At 41.0% G+C, this 9,968-nt stretch overlaps 1 protein-coding gene across 1 annotated transcript in view; it reads left to right on the top strand.

The window, feature by feature from the left end:
* The window catches only part of LOC107549767 (ephrin type-A receptor 3), a 137,576-nt gene that overhangs the window by 77,407 nt on the left and 50,201 nt on the right, over positions 1-9,968 (top strand). The gene's annotated exons all lie outside the window — the stretch shown is intronic.

Here is a 9,968-nt window from a genome sequence, read left to right as displayed (position 1 = left end):
TATCATTTAAAAGTGACAGTTAAGACATTTAGAATCTAACAAAGATTTCAATTTTAAATAAATGCAGTTTATTTGAACCTTCTATACATCAAAGAACCCTAAAAAATAAATAAATAAATAAAGCATCACAGGTTCCACAAAAATATTAGGCAACTGTTTTCAACATTCATAATAATACTTTTTAGTTAGTTAGTTTTTGAGCAGCATTTCAGCATATTAGAAGGATTTCTGAAGGATCATGTGACACTGAAGACTGGAATAATGATGTTGAAAATTCAGCTTTGATCACAGAAATAAATTACATTTTAAAATATATTCAAATAGAAAACAGCTGTTTTAAAGTGTAATAATATTTCACAATATTACTGTTTTTATTGTATGTTTGATCACATAAATGCAGCCATGGTGAGCAAAAGAGAAAATAAATCAAAAATCTTACTACCCCTAGACTTTTGAACAGTAGCGTATGCTGCAGTATCAAGTAGAATCACAAAATATAATATTTTGAAGTTTATTATATGGCATTAGAAAACATGCAAATGGTTTGTATATGTATCTTTAGAATCACTCACATTACATCAACGAGGGTCAGATATCATTCTTACAATTCGATTTAAACCATGAAATGTTGCAGTTCCTCATAACAATTTTGAAACCGGTCAACAGCCGAAGCCAATTCTGACTTGCGTTTGGCACTTGGCAAGTGTTAAGATTGGACCCTGATCTGCATGGAAGTGTTTAGATGGATCATGGCATTACAGAAGGTTTTCCATGACTCATTCATACATTCTTGAAATACGTTGTAACGGTTTACCTCTTCTGTTTGGTGTGTGGAGGTTTTGGTGGAAAAGGGCATGGAGAAAGGAAAGGAGGGTCTGAACCCACATTAATGCTATGCCTCTGTCCCACATCTGCTGAACCATGTGGAGGACATTTGGAGAGCATGTTCTGCAGAATGTCATTATCATGACAGCACTTAACTAGGATTATTTACAAATGCTTACATCTACACTGCAGCATACTTAAAAGTGCTGGACAATAATCGTCAGCCACACCTGTAAACGCAGCGCTCTGATTTCAATCCTCTTCTGAGGTTGTGGGTTCAAGCTGGATATGGCAAAAATAACATATCGCAATTTTTTTTCAGGAAAATCATGATTCACGATTTTATCATGATTCTTCGTCATTTTGGTTTTTCTATTTGCAAGTTTTCTGACCAGTACAGCCAAACTAATTTCCCTATTTTAAAATCAAAGCCTTAGAAGGTAACACAATATATAATAAACAAGAATGGCGAATATTTTGGCCAAAGTGGGCGAAGATAAAAATTATTGTTATTTTTTTATCTTTGTTATTATAAAATAAGAGCAAAGATATGCATTACAAATACACATAATATTCAAAATAAAACAAACAGTGCTTTATTTTTTTCAGATACAGTATGTGTATTTAGCAGTAGCATTCAAGAAACTGAATTAACAAATCTAAAAATAAAACACTACACTTCACTGTATAAATTATACATTGATTCTTATTAAAGCAACTGTATTAAGGTTTTTCAGTCAAGAGCAGTGAGTGGTTTTTCTCTTTGTGTTTTGTCGTTTTATTAACATTAAAGGGATAGTTCACCCATAAATGAAAATTCTGTTATCATTTACTAACTCTCAGGTTGTTTTAAATTACTTTCTTTCTTCTGTTGAAAATAAAGGTTATTTTGAAGGATGTGGGTAACCAAAGAGTTGCTGGTTCCCAGTAGTTTTCATAGTATTATTCCCCCTACTATCAAAGTCAATGGAGACCAGCAACTCTTTGGTTACCCACATTCTTCAAAATATCTTATTTTGTGTTCAGCACAAGAAAGAAATTAATACAGGTTTGGGACAACATGTGAGCAGAGGCGGACAAAGTACTCAACTCCATTACTTGAGTGAAAGTACTGAGACTGCTGGTCAAATATTACTCCATTACAAGTAAAAGTTGTAAAGACAGATTTTTACTTAAGTAAAAGTACAGAAGTACTTGCTTTTAAAAGTAAATTTCCTTTTTTATGTCAATGCACTGTTTTATTGTTGTACGTAATGCTTGCAATACTTCTGAAGCAACTTAAAATACATTACACCTACTGAATACACTGACTAGCTTGTAGTATCTTTGGAATAAAGAGCTTTTAGAATGTTAAAAACCAATGGTGGAAAAAAATTAACACCCCTACCCACCCCCACAAAAGCAGTATGGTAGTGATCTCACACAGCTCTGACAGTGTGTGCACACATTTATGTGTAGCCATTCATCCACATTTGAACAGATTGGACAGTGAAATCCTGTAAATACAGAGTGATAAGGAAGAAAAAAAATCAAACCTGCTTTAAAACCCAGCAACACAACTGTAGCTGTACAACGTTACAACAGCAACACTGCTTTAACAAAAAAGCTAAACAGCAAGGCTTATTTGACATCAAAACAAAAATGTAAAAAATGCTCTCTATTCGCTTTCGCGGTACTTTGATGTCACACACAGAATGGTCTGTGCAGTGCTGCTTCAAGTCCAACACCTATTGTGTTTTATTAGGAGATGCACAACAGTTCTTCTGTGGCTTTATAGGTAATATTTTCACGTACACAATTTAGCAAATTCTGAAAATATTGTGTCTAATATATACCGCAATATTAACTTCTTATTATTGAATTGTTGTAAATAAATATCACATTTGTAACTGGTCAGTGTTCAAAAAATGCTGGGAAATTACTTCATGTAGCCCTACAAGAGTGATTACTGATAAACTGTCTGAAAAAAAGAAAGTCAAGTTTTAGAGAAGAAAAAAAAATCACCCACTGACTTTCAAACTGCTACATGGTAACGACTTTCTACTTCGAGGACATTGATAGAAATGTAGTGGAGTGAAAAGTACGATATTTGTCTTTCAAATGTAATGAAGTTAAAGTCATAAGTTCCCAGAAAAATAATACTCAAGTAAAGTACAGATACTCAAAAAGTGTACTTAGTTACTGTCCGCCTCTGCATGTGAGTGAGTAAATAATGACAGAATTGTAATTTTTAAGGCTGAACTATCCCTTTAATGACAAGCAGCAGCATGTTTAGTACTATTAGTTTGCAGTCACTTTAAGACCTGCACGCATCTAATATACAGGCGCACATCCGTTTTTCTCTCAACTGTTTACTTTCACTTTAGACATAACCAACTGTGTTCATATGCAAACCTTGTGTGTTTTTGACAGTAATTAGCGCAATCAGATGCGAAAGATAACTTAGTCCAATAATCAGGTGCTGTTTGACAGGCTTCAGGTGTAAGCGCTCAGAAAAAGCGCATGTCAGAACAGCACGCGAATGAAATGTTTAACCAGCAAGGCTTTAAAACACATGCAAATAATGCACTTTTGTGATTGTGAAGTGCAGTGTCCCACGAGTATAACTCTACCGCTGAGTTAACATTTGATGTGAATGTATGTCGTGTTGTACAGTATATTGAGACGAGGAAGAGCCAGAACTACAACTGATAGAATGTATGCTGTAGCACGATACTACGATATTTCTTCAAAAGCAGATCATGGAGACATTTTAATCATCCACGATCACAAATCGTGATATTTCACACCCCTAAGCTGAATGTAGCAGAACAGCAAGCTCCCTCCCTTCTGCAATTTTCGTAACTGAATATTCTTGCAGTTTCCCACATATAATCATGTGGTTCTTTTTGCTGTTGCTTTCTTCTGGAAGGTTTGTGGGAACTGATGATTTCTTTTGGCTTTAAAACGGAGGTGATCTGTTCACAAGGAGAAAGCCAAGAAATATACACCATTCGAAAACCTAGTGAACATCCTGTGGAAAGATCTGTTGCCACACAATTAGCTGTTCTCACAGGAAACCATAGGAGACTTGAATGACAATTGTTTTCAGTAGAGTTTGGTATTAGCATGTTGCTAAGCTAACAACTCAAAACTGAAATCCATAAACATACACAGTATTGAATAAAACTGTCAAATTCTATTTTATTAAAAAAAATAGCCATATTGCTTGCCAAAGCTTGTCACATATTGTCGCTAATTCTGTGATTTGCTTCTCTGTGAAGGATACTTAGAATGCTGTGTTAGAAGTTGGTCAAAATAAGGTACAGTATCTTAGACGGCAGAGCAATCACAATAACGTCCTTTTAGAGCCTTCACATATACCTTTACTCGCTATTCCCTATATTACTCCACTAATATAGTCCACTGAATAAGTGAGTGAAAACCAGTGAGTGAATTCTCAGACTTTGAGGGCACAAGAATTGCTGCAGACACAATTTTTTTTTTGCAAGACTCTGGAATTTATTTGGGTATTTTTGCAGCTAGCTATTGAGTGTACATTGGTTGTACCAGAGATTGTCTTATTATTGGTTGATGAGAGGGTCTGTATTAGCCTACATACCATTGGATAAAGTGTAACTGCTAAATTGGATCATGTGAGGCTCCTCAGCCAATCATTCAATGGCTGTGACGTCAGTGGCCGGCTTTCACAGTTCTACGACAGTCAGTTACAGTTTATGTTGCACAGTAAAAAAGAGTGCATATTGCTGGTTACTGCAATTTAAGACTAGGTTTTATTCTGTTCATTTAAAAAAAAAAAGCAGCATGATTGGGCATGCATAATACTCGTACGAGTCATAAAAAATGCAATTTCTTTGTTTAAATCTGGAAGCCATAGAAAAAATACCTTTTGTTTATTAAAATCGTCTCGGGTTACGTATGTAACCCTAGTTCCTCGAGGGAACGAGACGCTGCGTCGAAAAACGCTAGGGGAATGCCGTTCAGCGTGACGGGCTCTGAATCTCGTGTGTAATCAGACCAACAGCTGGGCGAGACATCACGGCGGGTGACGTAATGACCAGGAGGCTATAAAAGCACGTGCGGTGAGACGATAGGCTCGAAGGAAGGCCTACAGAGAGCCACCGCCAGATCCCATGTGGGGACACGAGATCGTACCGGCGGCCTCAGCCTCAGCGCACTGCGGAGGAAACGTGTCACTAGTGGTTGCCTACCCACTGACTGGCCACCAAGAGGGGCGTGGTAGGCTGCAATAGCCGCCACGTAAACCTTCAGGGTGGAGTGGGTCAACCCGGCAGAGAAACGGGCCTGCAAGAACTCCAGCACTGTACCAACCGGGCAGTTAACTGGGTCTAGCTGGCGGTCTCCGCACCAAGAAGTGAAAAGTTTCCACTTCAAGGCGTACAGTCTCCTCGTGGAGGGAGCTCGGGATTGGAGGATGGTCTTCACAACCTCGGTTGAGAGACCGGAAGCTAGGAGTTGTGCCCCTTCAGGGGCCACACCCACAGTTTCCACAGCTCCGGGTGGGGGTGGATGATCATACCCTCCGCCTGTGAGAGGAGATCTCTCCTGACGGGAATCTCCCACGGAGCGCCGTCAAGGAGAGAAATCAGGTCCGAGAACCATACTCGGCCCGGCCAGAACGGGGCTACTAGCAGAAGACGGACCCCATCCCGGCGCACTCTCTCCAGAACTCCCGGGAGCAGAGCGATCGGGGGAAAGGCATACAGACGAAGCCTCGGCCACGTCTGTACCATGGCATCCAGCCCCAGTGGAGCTGGATGATTTAGAGAGAACCATAGGGGACAGTGCGATGTCGTGCGAGTCGCAAACAAATCCACCTGAGCTTGGCCGAAGACTCTCGCTATCTGCTTCACCACCCTGGGGTGAAGCATCCATTCCCCGGGCCTCGGCCCCTGCCTCGACAGGATGTCTGCTCCCAAATTGAGACGCCCAGGGATGAAAACTGCTCTCAGCGAGAGAAGTCTGCCCTGGGACCACACAAGGATCTGGTACGCTAGTTTGCACAACCGGCGTGAGCGCAGACCTCCTTGGTGGTTGATATAAGAGACTACTGCTGTGTTGTTGGTGCGCACCAACACATGGTGGCCTCTCAGGTCCAGGAGGAAATAACTCAGTGCATGCAGCATGGCCAGCATCTCCAGGCAGTTGATATGCCACATGAGATGGCGACCACTCCACAGACCACGGGCAGGGTGGCCACTCATGACCGCTCCCCAACCGGTGAGGGACGCATCCGTCGCTAGCGTTACGCGGCGACAAGGAGCTCCCAGCACCGGGCCCTGAGCCAAGAACCAAGGCTTCCTCCACATGTCCAAAGCACGTAGGCATCGCCGCGTGACCTTGAACATACGAAGCGGGTTTCCCCTCGGGGAGAACCCCTTGGTCTTGAGCCACCACTGTAGGGGCCTCATGTACAGCAGGCCAATAGGTATCACGTTGGCGGTTCAGCCATTTTCTCGGCGGGCCATGCGATGTTTAGTTTGGCGACAGCACGAGTTACCACCTCCAAAAGTTCCTCATACTGGGGCGATTGAGGGGGCGAATCCTCGTCGACGCCCACCACATCAACCTCCTCGGAGGAAGACAGGCGGAGCGCCGAGCTCGCTCCCCGGGGGGAAGTAACCACAGAACGGGCTTCCGATCCCGGTGAGCGAGCGCCGGATCTGGCGGGTGAGGAAGAAGATAGGGACTCGCCCGTCTCCATTCCCTCCGCCAGTTCCAGCTGCGAACCCCACGAGCGCAATCGCCGCTGAGCCTCGGCGGCAGCGGGACCCGCAGCTGTTGGTCTGATTACACACGAGAATCAGAGCCCGTCACGCTGAACGGCGTTCCCCTAGCGTTTTTCGACGCAGCTTGAGTTCCTGAAGAGGAAATATATTTTTTACCTTTATTCCTTAAAGGGGTCATATGATGTTGCTAAAGAGAACATTATTTTGTGTATTTGGTGTAATGAAATGTGTTTATGTGGTTTAAGGTTCAAAAAACACATTATTTTCCACATACTGTACATTATTGTTTCTCCTCTATAACCCGCCTTTCTGAAACGCATCGATTTTTACAAAAATATTCAAAAAGGCATTTGTTGCATCCAGTGTGGACATAAGTACGGAGTATAATGACTTATACTGTCTTTTTACACGTTGCATCGCGCCACGTTAACATAAAACCATGTCTGCATTTGTGATCTGAGGAATGACAAACAACAAGCGCTACTCTACACTGCCCAAAACTCGCGTTTGAATCGTCAGTGGTAAATTCTTTAATACAAAAAACGTATTTACAGTCTGTGAGTCAGAACAGCCGGCATTGTAGTCTACTCTTCCAGGATCAGGAAACAGTCCTCCATAAAATGTGCTGCACACATCTGAATATTTGGGTTGAACTGTTCTGGAACAGTGTTGTAAATACAACTTAATCACTGATTTCTAGTCGTGTCCTCTTTTGGAAGACCAAACAAAGTAGTTTCGCTTTCACAACAAAACACACAGCATCACACACGGTAGGCTAGAGTGAGGAACGGCTGGTGGGCTAGAGTTAGCGGAGACCGGCTTGAGTGAGGAATGGACGGTAGGCTTGAGTGAGCAGAGGCGGCGGGGCTTGAGAACGGCGCGGCCAGCGGATTCGACGAAGGAGCGGCCAGCGGATTCGACGAAGGAGCGCCCGGCGGGCTTGCGGCAATCGCATGTGACGACCCCTGGGCTGGACTCCGCTTCGTCCACGGTGAAAGCCGATCCGGCGATCCACAGCGCAAAGTTGGTGTATTTCCTCAGTGACCAGCACGGATCAGCTTCAGGCATGACGAACCGGATATCGTCCTCTTTTGGAAGACCAAACAAAGTAGTGTCGCTTTCACAACGAAACACACAGCGCCTTCACGACATGGCGGCGGCAACAACAATACTACAGCGAGAATAAAAGTTATGCCTTCTTTCTTTGCGTGAACATTTGGGCGGCGTTATGCAAATCTTCCTACATCGTGACGTAGACATGTAGGGGCGTGTTAGAACGAGCCGTTTTAGGTAGGCGTGGCTGACTCTTAACTTTTATAAAGAATATCTCTTTGGATTTGAGACTTTAGTCTTTGCAACTTTACAGATCTTCTTTATGCTCCAAGAGCTTGTAACATTCCAAAGAGAAAGAAAAAATTTAAATCGCATCATATGACCCCTTTAAAAAGAGTTATATCATCATCATAGGCAGCACTCACAAGTCATTACATTTCAAGTCTATTTATTGAAACTTGGAAGCAATAGAAAGAAGAAATTATGTTTTCATTAAAGAACATACAATATAATACAATACTTTAAATAGTTGTGCTTTATTCATTAAAATGCATTATATCAACATAATGAATATGGTCACATAATAGTCATTACAATTCAAGTGTAATTTCAGGTAAAACCTGAAAACTAAAGAAAGAAAACGTTGATATTTTTAGACAATAAACAATATTATAAATAGTGATGCAACACACATTTGCTGGTAACAATGTTGTAAATGAGTCCTACCTGTCGCAACACATTCCCTACTCTGCCTTCCCTTGAAAAATAAAATTTTTATCAAGGTAAAATTGACATATATTTCCCAACAAAAGTATTGTTTAGTGTAAAACATGTTGAAGATTAGCGAACAGGTTGTCGATTCATTAAATGATAAGCTATTTCCTAAAAAAAGCTGTTTATTCAGCATAGTGAAGCCTCTCCTCCATTGACATCCATTCCAAAAAAAAAACACTTTTTTGGCTAAAGGTTGAATGCTTGCCTTCCAGTGGCTTTGATTGTACCCCTTCTAACTCAGGTGCATTATGGGATTGAATGAGTGCAGTTGACAATGTCCACTATGGTTGCGGACATCACTACAGATGTGTCCCCTCAAATAGTGCACTATATAAGGGTACAGGGGGTGATTTTGGAACAGGGCTGTTATCATTCACTAAAATGAAAACCATTAATAGCATTCTTCTTACTTTGAATTGTTTTTAATTATTTTGTTAGTTTTAATTATTTTATATCAGCTAGCTGCCAAGACACGATTTCTCATTTCTCGCTTAATTTGACTTGAAGTACTAAAATAACTAAAGCTAAATAAACTAAAAAGAATCAATAACAATTATTACAATTATACTGACAAATTAAAAAAAAGAAAAAAATATCAAAAACTATTCAGACACATCCCAAGAGTGATGCCATAAAATGCTCCCTAAGAAGGCTGCTCACTTGGTTTTAAAAACATAATCATATTCTCTCTGTTTGCTGTCACTTTCTTTCAGCAGGTTTGTAGGAACCAGTATTTTTCTTTTGATTTTAAGACAAAGTTGATGTGATCACGCTGTGAACTCTGAGATAGATACACAGTGTCAAATGAGCCTGCTGTCCAGACATTATAAATCAGAGCTTCCATAAACTGCGGCCACTATAAAACTTCAATAATTCCTCCCCTATCAGAGTGCCGTAGGGAAGGGGCTTGTTCAGCGGGGCTGCAAACTGAAACAGACTGAGCCCATCTGGATTCATTAACAAAGAGAAATAGACGAAAAGAAAAAAAAACGAAAGAGTTCCAGGGGAAAAGAAGCATTTCAAGACTGTATAATCACAATCAAGGAAAGCATGAACATTTGAAAGAACAACATGTTTTTCCTGTGGTCTAATAAAATTAAAACACAGGCAAGTCAGATGCCTCCATGGCCTCATAGCTGCCTTGCAATTACAGAGCTGTAAACTTGAAAAAGAACACGAGCGCCAGGCTGGAGGAGAGCGGGACTTGAATTACAGTCACAGATTGTGACCATGTGAAGTGCCAGAGCGGAGGGAGGCTTTGCGCTGGATGCCTGTAGCATTTACATTTTTCAAAAATAATTGACTAGTCGGAGGGTTATGTAAATGACTAGATTGCTAATCTATCTCAGGGGTGTCCTGAATAATTATGCTGGTTCGCCAGACCTTGATCAAATGGTGGTGTTTACGTAAGAATACAGCTAGAAAAAGCACAATGGAAGAGTTTTGAGACACATTTGTAAAATTTACATTTAAGATGTAGGACCGTCAAAAACAGTGCAAGGTATGAATGGCACAGTGGAGATAATAATAATAATAAAAAACTAAGGATAAATTGAGTATATATAT

Source organism: Sinocyclocheilus grahami, unplaced genomic scaffold (genome assembly GCF_001515645.1).
Source record: "Sinocyclocheilus grahami isolate Dianchi unplaced genomic scaffold, SAMN03320097.WGS_v1.1 scaffold380.1, whole genome shotgun sequence".
NCBI lineage: Eukaryota > Metazoa > Chordata > Actinopteri > Cypriniformes > Cyprinidae > Sinocyclocheilus > Sinocyclocheilus grahami.
The sequence above is the reverse complement of the archived record's forward strand: the minus strand, read 5'-3'. Positions and strand labels throughout refer to the sequence as shown.